The 14,707-nt window shown below is 39.9% G+C and overlaps 1 protein-coding gene across 15 annotated transcripts in view; it reads right to left on the bottom strand.

Moving 5' to 3' along the window:
- rbfox3a (RNA binding fox-1 homolog 3a) overlaps positions 1-14,707 on the bottom strand; it is a 216,437-nt gene that overhangs the window by 77,943 nt on the left and 123,787 nt on the right. The window lies entirely within an intron of this gene.

Consider the following 14,707-nt stretch of genomic DNA (forward strand, 5'->3'; position numbering starts at 1 on the left):
GGAGGTTTTTGGCATATTAGAATGACTCAACTTTCATGATGTCATGTTGTTGTTTTCATACACGACAGTTGAGGCCGTTGGTGGTTGACTCCAAAGCGCCTGAACAATCGGAAAATTCCACACAGTCAAAGACAGCGTCAAACTGAGGGCGGGGGAAAAAAAGGAACGCTCAATGCGTTTGATTCTAAATACATTCTCACAACAGTACATCAATTTTAGTTGCAATGAGATTAACTCATTCACTGCCAGACGATGTGCAAAAATGCGTCTACTCCAGTGCCAGGCTTTTTGTCATTGTCACTTGAAATCCAGGACCCACATAATATTGAGTTTTAGGACTATATAAACATTCAATGCAGCGAAAGAAACCTTAAACTGTCTTCTTTCATCAGAAAAAAAGAGGTAATTCCTAAATGATATGGGTTTGGAGTTATATAAGCGTGAAATGAGGGCGGCTGTCCAAAATACAATGCAATACATATTTATATAGCACTTTAACAACAGCTGAAGCTAGCACAAAGCGCTAACATGGAAACAAGGGAAATGCTGGAAGGGAAAAACATTGCCAGAGGCCATGCCCAACGCTTTATCGGCACTCAAACAAGAAACAACAAAACCCGAACAAATTCGGCAATGGCGCTCAATGTCATATTCTCAATTCCCGAATACACTTGTGAATGGCAGTTAATGAGTTAACATGATCTCGGTGTTACGGCCAGCTGCTTAGATGCTTTTTTTCAACCTCTCCGCCCCCACCTCTCACATATTTGTTTTCCTCTTCCTTGAACAATTCTGGCAACATCTCTGGAAATGAAGGCATTTCGTAGATAATTATGAATGAGAGCGATTCACCCGGACACGGGTGAATCGCTAATGCAACATCTTAATTTAATTTATAGCTGAGTTGTGCGGAGGATATTTTCCTTTAAGTGAGACATTTCCCCAGAAAGAAAAGAGCTAATGGCTGAATAATGAGATATATCGTGGTAGGATGCACACACACACACACACACACACACACACACACACACACACACACACACACACACACACACACACACACACACACACACACACACACACACACCCTCCTCCAATCAAACATGGCGTCCACCTGTGGGACCTCGGTGAAAAGCGAGCGATAGTTTATCCATAATTTGACACGGGGCAAAATGACTGTTTCGCATAGCAGCTGTCGTTTACGCACCTCTTGTGTCGAGTAGACTAGGAGGGGACGTAGGGAGGCTAGTTTTATGGAAATACATTTTTTTTTGTGGAAAAAAAGGTGGAAAATATTCACTTCCTGCTAACAGACTCGCATGTTGCCTTTGTGAGATTGACATTCGCCATTCAACCAGCGCTGAGTGCTATTCATTGGGAAGCTGTGGCCTCTTGCCACAAGGGATGCATGATGCGGCGAAGAGGGCGTATTCAATGGGTTGCACTGATGATGCCGCGACAATAAACAGTTGGCGACAAAAGCATTCTTAGCGGGTAGTTCCAACGGAAAGATAACACCAAGCTGTGTTTGTAAATGCCTGGGTGGGTAGTCGATAAATTGAAGCATGCTGTGGAAAAAAACAAAAAAAACTGAGCTGCGGGCTGGAAGACTTATTTGGCAACATCCGTTTGGCAACCAGGTTTGGGTTATACTCGCCCGTATCGCAATTTCCATGCTCGTGATAGAACAGGAAAAAGGAATAAAGTGAATAATGGGATACTCAGTAGTTGAGTAGATCTTCAATAAATCTTCAGGGAAGATGAGGAGTGACTTTGAACAGGCATGAGTCTAGGTTGTTGTTGTTTTTTATTTAATTTATTTATTTTTATGTATTTTTCTAATTTATATATGTTATTATTTTCTTACTTTTAATTATGTTATTATTTAATTATGTAAAAATGTATTGATTTGTGTATTTGCATATTTATTTAAATATCTATATATCCATATATTTTTATACTAATACTACTAAAAATACTACTACTGCTACTACTACTAAAAATACTACTACTATTACTACTACTACTAATTCATTTCATTAATTTCATCTGTGCTGTATGTCATGCATATTAGCATATTTGACAATAAAGCTGACTTTGACTTTGAATTTCACTACTACTACTACTACTCCTACTACGACTACTACTAATACTAATAATAATACTAATAATAATACATTTTATTTATAAGCGCATTTCAAAGCTCTCAAGGACACTTTACAGTCACACAACGAGCACAATAAAACCACATATAAAATCCAATGAAAAGGTTTCTTCAGCCGTCTGTACTTTTTCGAATGTGTTGGACGTTTCGCTTCTCATCCAAGAGGCTTCGTCAGCGAGCTATTTTTTTGCTGGTAGCACTGGCCCTATATATATCCTAACTGTCCAAAAGTGGCGGTCAAAGAAGTACAGATGACGGCTGAAGAAACCTTTTCATCGATGGACCACTCCGATACGACTAAGAGCTTACACAGACGTATTTATCTATTTATTTATCCATTTATTTGGATGTATTTCTACATTTTGGCTACACTACGTAATTTTCTGGGACAATTATGCAACCCATCCAACATCCAACCCAATTTTCTACTTTCTTTTGACATTTGATGAGAGTTTGGACAAACCTCGATGAAAAAATTAGCAACCCGTCAAGCTAAAAAAAAAGAATTAAACACTCATTGGAAAAACGAATTCGATGATTATCCTCGAAAAGTGCACACACACAGTTGTCGCGCAGCAGCGACTCACCGGTTATCTTTTCATTTGCGCGCAGGCATTTTTAAGTGCTTCTGTTTTCGGCATAACTGGCTGCCACCAAACGATCCGGCGCTACTAAAAGCAGCAGGTGTCGCGTTGAACACAAATAAGTCCCACCAGGTGAATATCTGGCTTACTGACCTGGAAAACGGGAAAAATAAAGAGTTGACTCTGCATGGTCCTAAAGGATCGACAAAGTTGTATTATTTTTTTTTGTTTAATATGCTTTAATAATTAATGTGGCATGCTCTGGTTTTTATGATTTGCTGAAAAAAAGTGCATTTTCCACTTTATGAGTCATTACTGTTCAAATCCAAAGAGCAACATTTTATTATAGCCACAGTAGGGATTGTCACCTTTAACAGAGCCTGACCGCTTCCATTTATACATCCATCCCCCCCCCAAAAAAACAAAAAACAATTACAAAAAGGTACAGAAATTCATGGATGGCCGGTAGAGAAGGTCGTCAATATCACCGATTGAATAGGTTTCGACTTGTTTTGTAAATGGAAATAAAAAAGAAACTTTCCAGACGACTTTTTTTCATTCAATTGTTTGTCGCATTTCTGGCTGTGTGGAAACCTGCAATGGAAAGTAAATAAATAAATTATTTTATTAATAAATAAATGAATAAATGCGTGAATAAATGCATAAATAAATGCATGAATAAATAGATAGATAAATGCACGAATAAATGCACAAATAAATGCACAAATAAATAAATAAATAAATACATTTACCTATGCAGCATGAGTTATATTTTCGAAATTTAAGTGCGCAGTTTCTGTGGTGTTCCCCAAAAGCGATACATTCCATATATGGGCCAACTCTTGCATAATAATATTCAAAGACAAAAGGAAGGAAAGCGTCTACACTGCGGCGTAGCCCGCATGCATCAGATTTCTTTTTTTTTTTCCGTAGCAACTTTTTCCCCCCTTTGGCACTCTAGCGATAGTGAGCAGTTGGCTCTCCTTTTTACCTTAAAACATTTACAAGCCCGTGTCTCAAGCACCTTTATATGCAGCATCTGGAAAACGGCTTCAGTAAAGGCCAGCACCAATTATCACGGTGCACTGAAATGACCCCGAGGCGGCAAAACTGGAAGGTTGGAAGATCAGACCAACAGCTAAAAATTAACATGCAACACTATCCTATAAAATTCCAATGAGTGACCTCGAGTTGGCGGGGGCACAAGAAGGACAATGAACTCGGCCAAACTCACCTAAAATGGAAGTGGTTGCCATGGAGATGAACCCTGGCGGTAACTTGGTTGATAGGTTATCCCACCACACTATATGCTGACTTTGTGTGGAAGGCAAACTACACCATGGACTGGTCGCCATAGACCACGTAGCGAGATAAACACAAGTATCACTACTCCATCGGCGTCTGGTCCCAAATTGAAGACAACCAGGACTGGTCGCCAGCCAATCACAAGCACAGAAAAGTAAATGAGGTGTAATAATGTCACAGAAACGCCGCAAGGAATCAGAAGGAAATCTGACCTTTCAATGTTACCGTTTTTTTGAGGATTATCTTATATTGAAGTTATACACCCAGATCTGGGCAATCATCTCATTTACATTTTATGAAAGCTGGATATTACAAGCAAGTGATCAAATGACAACCATTGCTAAATTTAGAGTCGGGGTTTTGCCAAGTTTTTATTTGGAAGATGCATAAATTAAATTGATTTAGCCTCAGCATGTTTTTTTTTTTAAATCAACATTTAACGTGGTGCTGATTTAATGGACGTTTGACTTTCTGTCCTCTCTGCCTGTTCAATAAACTGTCATCAATTACTTTGTAACCTCGAATGCAATTTATTGCTATTAACGCAATATGTCAGATCAGACGTGAGCCCGCCGGCATGCTGATGAGGTTTGTTTGGTGTGAACTATAAAGGACGGCGTATAGTATCCCTTTATGTAAAATCATGCAAATGATGACCTCCGTCTTTCTCCTCCATAAAACAACAAAACATCAAATCGCGCAAGCAGACGTTAATATTTGGTGTCATTTATGTTTTATGAATACGCTGCATGTTTTCTGGCAGCATTAACCCGATTCTGGTAAAAACTTAAAAAAGGGCTGGCGACATTGAAGCTTCAAAGTCAAAGTCAGATTGACGGGGAGTGAAATATTTATCATTTTCCGTCTTATCTGCTTGTTATCAGAAGTGCAAAATGAGGTGGAACATGGCGGACAAAAAGGTTCTTGCGAGAGTTCGGGTGGGTTTGTAATTTGCAACTGTCACCATACAGCATACACCATACCAAGAATCGAAACAAGGGCGCCGTAAATCCTAAATGGACCTTCCGCACCCTGCTCACCACATTTTCCAGCGACTCCTTTCAGGCAGGCGCTACTGATCCATGCGCACCAAATAATAAAGATGATTCTGATGTGAATTCTGAAGAACGGAAGTTATCATCCATTTTATTTGGTCCAGCGATTCATTTGAGCCGCCATATGCACTTATATATTTAACGATTTTTGCGTTTCCCGTACAGACTTTCTTGTATAGTGTAGAAATCTAAAAATGTGAAAAAAAATCATACAAAATATGGCCGGGTGACAGGTATGCATAAATCAGCATGAACAGCCAAGCCTTGCTTTGTCAATATATATTGACTCCTATTAAACAAGTCACTAACCAAAGCACTGTGACTAAACAGTCATTGGCTCCTTCAACCGTCTGTCAAACCTCCCATGCCCCGCCCCGCCTACGCCTTGCCTAAAATGCAAAACAGCATCTGCTGCTAAACGCGGCCCCTCTCCGGGGAGTCTCTCCCGAGCTCAGACATCCGCACCCTTGCTTGAGTGCCTGCCTATCAGCCCGGAAAGCAGCTGGGCTCCAATCTCCACTCTCAGCTATTTGCCAGCCTCAGCAGCCAGCGTAGGTAGCGGTCCCGCACATTAGCCATATTTCCTGCGACACATTTCATCCTTTCAAAGAATAAAAATCATCAGCGTAACCTTCTTTTGAGGACATCAACCATGAACGTTGTGAATATTTAAAACCTAATCGTTTTCGGAGGATTCAATAGATTGCTCCTTTAGCACCCATGCTACGTGTGAATAGTCCATCCATCGATTTTCTTTGTCCTCACAAAGGTTGTGTGGGGTGTAGGAGCCTATCCCAGCCGTTTTCGGGTAGTTGGCAGAGGACACATTGAACCGGTTGCCAGCCTATCTCAAAACACACAGAGGAGAACAACCAACCATGCTCACGCTCACACTTCAGGGGAATTTAAGTGTTCAATTGGCCTGCCATGCATGTTTTTGGGAATGCGGGAGGAAACTGGCATACCCGGAGAAAACCCACAGAAAACCTGGAGTTCAGCAAATCTGTCGCATCTTCTTCCAAAATATATTTTATTTTAGTTGATCGTGAAAGCAGGGATGTTTTTTTTAAAGACAGCTGTTTTCAGCACCAAGGCCAGCGCCAATATTCCTGTTCAAAAAAGCATCATTTGAAACAGATGTCAGCTGATTAAAAAAAATATTAATTAACTCATTCAGTGCTATTCACAAATGTATTCGGGAGTGGAAAATATGACGTAGAGCCACATGGGGGAAGCATTTCCCCTTTTCCCATGTTAACGCTTTATTGCAGCTTCAGCTGTTGTTAACGTGCTATACAAACCAATATGTATGTATTGCATTGTATTTTGGACAGCCGCCCTCATTTCAAACTCATGTCACTCCAGACCTATATAATTTAGGAATTAACACATTTTTCCTAATGAAAGAAGAGAGTCTCAGGTTTCTTATGCTACCTTACATTTTTATGTAGTCCTTAAACTCAATATTCTGTATGTCCTGGATTTCAAGTGACAATGACAAAAACCCTGGCATTGGAGTAGACACATTTTTGCACGTCTGGCAGTGAATGAGTTAATTATCAGCGAGTAAGATAACATGAACGTATGCTGAGACTTTATGCCAGTTTATGGAGTGTCACAACCCCCTGTGAGTCTGCCATTAGGAAGGTGAGCTCTCTAGACCAACCTCATGTCCAGTTAAAGTCTTAATTCATGAAGACAGTGAAAAATGCACTATTTATGATACAACACAATACAACACAGATATTTGATTTCATGCATTTGACATGCCAAAGCAGAGAAATTCATATTAAAAGAACCACTTCCAACGACACGTTACGGTTCGGGCGGCAAGTGAGTGACAGTTTGGCGTTAAGTTGATTTTGATAACCTGCCATGGTTTGGCCCAGCGTGGGTCGGCGAAGCAAATGAGAGAGCATATTCCTTCCATGTCGCTAAACCAAATTGAGTTTGACCCCACACTGGGCCCAGACTGCATTGGAGCATGACTCAAACATATGATTAGCCTGCTCCAGTCAGGTTATTACGGAATAATAGTTAATCTAATTGGAAGGTAATTAGCGTAGGATTGCTCACAGTGCAGCACTCTGCATATTTGTGAGCCTGTGTGTGTGTGGGGGGGGGGGGGGGGGTGAAGGGGGGTCAGGACTGATTCAAATAGGTAGAAGATATTTCTCCTGTAAAAGTGACTCATTATGATCATTTAGGTGACACTGCTAATTCAGGCTTGAAATGAGAGGCACTACAGTCACTGTTCTGGCATGAATGGGCCCAAACGAGAGTCAATTTGAATTACAAAACACCCCAAAAGACGCACAAAATAAATAAATAAAAATATTTATTTGTGTTTCTTGGCATTAAAATTTTATTATATAATATTTTTAGCATTCCTCGCTGTGTTTTGTTTTCCTGCTTTGATCACAGTGTGAAGCAGTGCGTTGTTTTCCTCCTTGTTTTAATTTTGCACCTTTTCCGGTGGCTTTGTGGAAAACTTTGCTTTTATTTACTTTTTTAATAATTACACGGGAACAAATTAGGCCCAAAACACTTTTTTACATCATTTTTGTGCATAGAATTGTCATATAACTAGAGCTCATGAACTTCGAAGCATCTCTATATCCATTCACACTCAAATCAGTGAAAAATAAAAACAGTTTCAAAATAAAACAACACCCCCTTTCGGTTTATTGCACTTTTTTTTATATTCAAGCCATATGGAGCCAAACGAAGAAAGGATTAACAATCAATACTATACACATCTGGACGACCTCATCCCTCCATTTTTTTCTCTTTCTGCTTCTCTTTCCTCACCGCTGAGGCGTAATAGAAGGGGCTGACATGGCAGTATTTCATCCGGCATTTGCTGACACCTGCGCTCCACGCAGGGGAGCAGTCAGGGACAGAGGGTCCTGTCAGTGGCCATTCTGCAGCTAAAGCTTCATTTTCACGAAATCTGTTCAGAAAACATCCATCATGAGCTGCTCAACCGAAAGAGCTACCATGCGTATCAAAGACACTCGTCGCTCTATTCCGTGTTTATTCATCATGATCACGTGCAATCCTCACTCTCACACACACTCAGTCAAATTCACACAAATGGCAACAAGGTGAGTCCTTTTTAAATACACAGACGCACACGCGGCGTTAGGCAAGCGATATGAATGAGTTCAATTGAAAAACAACTCCTCATTTTGTTAATATCCGAAATACTTAAAGGACAACTGACGTCAAGTTGTGTCCATAATTTGTAAAATGGCTTCAAATGACTTCTACTGGGCGTATTACTGGACGTCACGAACTGGGGGCAGGACTTTCTGAAAATGCCCAATTCGCAGCTCAATTTTTTGCAGATTTTGGACACTTTAAGTCATTTTTATTGGGGTTTTGCATTTGACAAAAAATATCATACTGTGTGATTTGGGTATCTTAGATGCTATAAAACGTTTTTCTGATGTCAGTTAAAAAACAAAAAAGTGACGTCGGTTGCCCTTAAAGTGGTGGCTTTTTGTTTGACTACTGGAATGGCTCTATAGGAAATTCCTTGTGTGTTTTTAACATACTTGATCAATAAGCATTATCCTGATTAATAGACTTTCCGGGAAAAAAACCCAAAACATTTGTTTATTTTATTGAACCTGTAAGACGGATGCACACTGGAGAGCCGTATTTGTTTTACGGTCAGCTTTCAAGGCCTTTTAGCACACTTAGTTCGACACTTTGCTTGTTGATCAGTTCCATCTAAGAGAAACGTAGAATTTTTGGTAAAGGTACAGCGTTTTGCGAAATAAAAACAATTATATACATAACGAAAGACAACATAAAGCTCCAGCAATGGCCTCTGGTGCTCAGTAAGCATGTACTCTCAGCAAACTCCAAAAACAGCGATGCGCAGCAGCACGCGGACTATTATTACAAAAGATTATGGTTGTGTACATCATTTTCTTATTTCACCTCAGGGAGCGTCTCTGCCCCCGGAAGTTACCGGTCTGCAGTGAATGCCGCTCCACGAACGTGTCTTGGCATGACTGTGTGAATTTTTAAATGAAATAAAGACAAAAGTAAAAGACTGGGGAGGGATAGACGTGTTTGGATGTACATGTTGTATACAAAGCAAATGTTGCGTAGGTTGGAGTAGATTGAACTTTATTCTAAAAAAACATGTTCTGTCACTGATTTCCTTTTTTTTACATCAGATGTTGCCATATGTGGTAAGTAATGCAATAATATTTCAGAAGGAAAAAAAATGCCTCTTGTTAACCCTCACAATTATTTCTAAATATGTGACAAAATTATATACAGACGGTCCCCTACCTAGGAACATTCGAGTTACAAACAACGGTTCATACGGACATTTTTGTAGTAACATATGTAGTATTCTCTCCAGGTGTACATGTACATATCTTTATAGAGCATATATTATTATTTTTCAGTACAAACCAATACAGAGTAGTTATACAAGACTTAAACATGCTTATATAAATCTTAAAATACTACCTTAAACATTCGTTCCATACGAAGTATCGCCCTGAAGCAACTTACGAACAAATTCACCTTACGAACGACCGTTCGAAACGTATCTCGTTCGTAAGTTGGGGAGTGTCTGTATTATTTTTACGATAAAACGTGAATTCTCGGTCAACTGGAAATCTAGAAATTTTCTGGATAGTAGCCAATAGCAACATAAATCAAATAAGATCATCATGGAACAGCTCATGAGAAAATACTGCAAGAAATTAACTACTGCAGTATTTGGAGAAAATTAATCACTCGCTTCGTGGCTCCGACTGGGATTGGGCCTTATTGTAGGACTGTTTGCTATCGAGCTGACTAGCTAGCTATAGGGCTAGCTGTCTATTAGCTAGATAGCTATCTGGCTATCTAGATAGCTATCTATTAGCTCTCTATTAGCTAGCTAATATAGCTTTCTTTCTATTTGAGAAACCCTTCTGGGTTTAGTGCTCGCCCAAAGAAAACCTTATCCTATGACTGTAAAGTGACCTCGAGAGTTTTGAAATGTGCTTATACATTTAATATACATGTATTATACATTAAGGTAAGCTCCTGGGACTGCTTCTCAAATGTACTGCTTCTCATCTGCTCCTCTGACCCCGTTTTCTGGGCAGTGGGCCATCGTTGTCTGGCTGTACAACTGGGGGCCACGGGAGTCTACCCTCATACAAATTATTCACATCAATGCAATGTGGCGTTTTACGTTGTTCAGGGTTGCCACTGGTGATAGGGATACAAATGGTGGACCGAGCTGAAGTGCAAATAGTTGCTGTTGCATTGATCCTTTGCCCTGCCTGTCTTCCAGTAGCAATGGATTATCCACACTCATTTTATGGAGTCAGGCAGAGGTGGAGCGTGGATGACGCAAGGTCAGTCAGACTCGGGTATTGTATATACAGCATATGCGCCCGTGGCTTCCCACCTCCCATTTTTTATTTTGATTTTTTTTTAAGTGGAGCAATCATACATTCATGCTTGAGAGGACAGAATGTAGCAAGTCTGAGTTGTGTTGCTTCAGGTCAGCGGTGTCCTGTAACCTTCCCGCCTCTCTTCCGCCTACTTCACCAATCCCAGGAATTTATTGCACCACACTAACCTTACACAGACCCCGGACACTTACATGGTGAAGGGATAATGACTCCTACTATCTATTTTTTTTCCTTCTGCCTGTCCCCACTTCAACCTTTCCAACCTACTTCCAATAAATACTCTTTTCTTTAATACAAAGGGACGCACAGAGGGTATTTATCAAACAGTCTATTTGCAATCAATTCAATAATCCTACAATTTAAATGGCCTGGTTGATTGAGAATATTCAATTAATGGCATAATGTCACATATATGCATGATGATCAAAAAATGTGCGATATCAAAGGTGATTTATAACCATAAATTCACAAACACAATTCTAAAAGCCGGAAGACAGCATATACCACGTTATATTTCATTCTCATCCATTGCGTCTGTCGAATCATTTATATCAAGGCGTTAACATTGCCCCATTATTAAATGAAGTTGAAAAAACACAGGAGAAGGTTGCACATTTCGAATGACACAAATTCTCACCACCTAGTGACAGCTGCTCGTTTATCTTTCTTCCCTTGCCTCTAAAAATCCCTCCTGCATCTTTCTTTACGATTTATTCTTTTTCTCCACTCATTTGTGCTGTTATAAACTCCACGGGTCTCGTCAATAAATGTTCCCGTCGCCACTAATTATGAATGTCTGTCGATAATGAGCGTGTTTATATCTGACCAAACCAGGACTAGAAAGAAGGGGAAAAAGGTTGTTTTTGCTCCAGTTTGTTTTTCTTTGACTTTGGTAAGCAATTCAGTCATGTTTGGTAGAAAACGGGAAACAAGCATGTGAATCTTACAAATCACATCTAATCAAAGAGTGCACATTTGTCTTCAGACCCTCATCCAGTTGAGGGAAAAAACAAACCTTAGACTCTCTTCTTTTATCAGAAAAATATAGTTAATTCCTAAATTATATGGTTCTGGAGTTATATGAGCTGGAAATGAAGGTGAAAATACAATGCAATATACATATTGGTTTATATAGCGCTTTAACAACAGCTGAAGCTAACAAAGCGCTAACATGGAAAAAAGTGAAATGATCCCCCCTCGTGGAAGGGAAAAACATTGCCAGAGGCCATGGCCAGCGTTTTATCAGCACCCAAGTATGAAAAAAAAACCCCACATTTCGGAATTGCGCTCTACGTCGTATTCACATTGCTATTTTCTCTGTGGTTCTTATCGCTGCCTCGGCTACGGCCAAGCTAACTGCAAAATGATCATGACAATGAGGAGAGATAACACTTGTTTGATCCCCTGGCCTGCTATTGTCACACAGGCAAAATATGACATGTGTGTCTGAATTAGTGAGCATCATGGACACTATGCAGGAGGAAAGTATATCAAGATGTTGCCCCCCCCACCCCCTAGGGATGACCTGCTTAGTGAATGCTTCAGGCAAAGACAAGCTCAGAAAGGAGAAGCAGCCAGATGGACTGTCAAGGAAAGACACGCCGCTGACAAATTGAAGAAGTTTTTGACATTGAGGAAAAAACACCAGTGGCTGGAAAAGGGTGGATTGAGAGACAGCACAGGGAGCGCAAGAGCAAGCCCTAAAAATAAGATACATTTGGATACTCTGCCCCCCACCCCATTAAAATAAAGTGAGGATCGGGTATTTAAACAGGTGTCAGACTATGTGAACTCCCTGTCGTCTGGTACGTGTAATCTGCAAACGGTGAAATACTCTTAAACGGTTAATTCACCCGGATTAAAGGATCCCGGCGAACACAAATCCCTCTCACAGTGTGACCTTTTTCTTTTCCTCGCGAGCGTGTGTGATTCTCCTTTTCCAACAGAATTTGCTCCCTGTATTATTTGAAATATTAAATGATGCAATAAGTGAAAAGGGAACAAGGTGTTTGAAGGAGAAGGATTTGACATTTGTAAGCGTCATCGGCTCTGGGGAAGGGAGAGGCAACACATTAAATACTGTAACTGCGGTCTGGGCATTAAAATAGTTCGTCCTAAATTAAGAGAACGTAATCAGCCAAAAAAGGTCTAAAGTATCATTCATTTGAGTTTTTTTCCCTCCATAAATAAATCCTAACAATCACTTCCTTTTTTTCCACCATGTGGTACCCAGCATGCAATCGTTGTGAGGCAAAAAAAATATGAGAGTAATTATTGCGGTGAAGCAGCAGTTATATCATATTTTCCCCTCTAGCTTTCTATTGGAATTACTTTTCTAACTCTGTCCTGAAATGCAATTACTGTCGGTGATATTAATTCCATAGTAATTATATATGAGGGGAAACGTAACCGCTTCTTATGGAGAGTCAAATGAATTTGAAACTAGTTCTAATTGGGTCATTATTTTGACTAAAAACCCGCCATTCAATGGATGTCACGTGGATTATTTCACTCAAACGAACGCAGTAAGGGGAAGATATTGCTGATCTAGTTAGCCAAGGGGGAGATTAGGAAGTTAATTAGGAAATCCAAAAAAGAACAACAGCAATGTGAGATATTCATCTTGCATGCAGCATAACAGCCAAATACTGCTTCACCATGTTTACTTTGAAACATGGGTCCGTATTATAGGATTAGATGAGCCTTTATTTGCCTTACAGTGGAGAAATTTACATTTCACAGCAGCAAAATCAAAATACAGGAGCTGCTGTAAAGGTAGTCACTCTCGCAGTGCCATCTTGAAGTCAAAAATAATATGACAACATCAAGACATGGTCATTCAATCTTAAGCAATTTCTTCACCCTCTTTGTTGCATGAAACCCTTCTAAATGAAAGAGGAGAGGATAAAAGCCTCCTTTTCACCCGCTGATAAGCAAACACAAAGCTGTAGCATCAACGAAAAAAAAAACGATTGTCTCACATCTCATATTCCACGTAAATCCGCTTCAATTCCAAGCTGCGAAAAATCCACATATGACATTATATTCAACCAGTCAGTCACTCATACACCAGGAACATCATTTTTTTTAAATCTAAACGAAAAAGGTGATGCAATCTGGACTTGCTTTATCCAAAGCTATCACGACAAGGAATTGGATGCAAATGACGAGCTAAAAAAAGCCAAATGGCCTTTTCTCTTTCACTTTCTCTCCCCATAAAGATTCTCATTACAGATAAAATTCATCTCTCTCTAAAAAGGCTTCGAAAGTGAGTACATAAGCCAAATAAATAAGCAATGCAGTTAAGGGAGGAGGGAATTTATGTTTGTTTGGTTTTTTTTTACCCCTCTGCACATGCATTGAATATTTATAATGGTCTTAAGTCAATGCAGGCGGATAAAAGAAAGAGTTTCTGTGTTGTAAATGATGTCACCAAAACGAAATATTTCAAAAGATAAATAATCTATGAAACACATTCGGGGCTGGTGTTGATCATCGCCATGAGATGCCACAATGAATGCAAACCCTCCCGATCAAATGATTCTGAGCAAGAGAGTCAATATTAAACCTTCCTCGTGCTAACAAGTTTCAAGTTTATCGATGAACAAAGAACAAAAAAAGCGGTCTCTGTGTTACAACACCTTTGGAGATCGGCGTACATTGTGCATTGTTGATACGTACTCAAAGTAAAGGGGTGAAATATGAACGCCGCAGATGACAACAACAACAACAAGCAATTCCCCGGTCGACCTAGTGCACTCGGAAAAGTTGGAATGATTGAGAAGGGGCTTGCCTAAAGAGTGAAGGAAGGGAGGAAAAAAATAAAAAGAATGTAAGAAAAAAAAGGTAATTTATGTGAGCAACGGTGCAGTTACTGGATTGGACAGGTGAGAGTGTGTTTGTGTGTGTTTGTTATTTCCAACTTGTTTTTGACCTGCCGGGGTTTCCTGCTCTACCCTATGAATGTTTTAAAACCGCCCAATATGCTTTCACTTGAATGTCACAGGTCTGTTATTCCATTTACTGCACTGCCCCTTACATGCATTCGCATGTATGTGTGTGCTAGGGACAAAACAAGTTCTTAATAAGCTTTTCCTGATCCTTCAACGGGTGTGAACATCGAAAATACAGTCCTCAGACCCCAAATGTGTCTCAAATGGG

The sequence above is a fragment of the Hippocampus bargibanti genome, linkage group LG15, assembly GCF_051943395.1.
Source record: "Hippocampus bargibanti isolate YZ-2025 linkage group LG15, ASM5194339v1, whole genome shotgun sequence".
NCBI lineage: Eukaryota > Metazoa > Chordata > Actinopteri > Syngnathiformes > Syngnathidae > Hippocampus > Hippocampus bargibanti.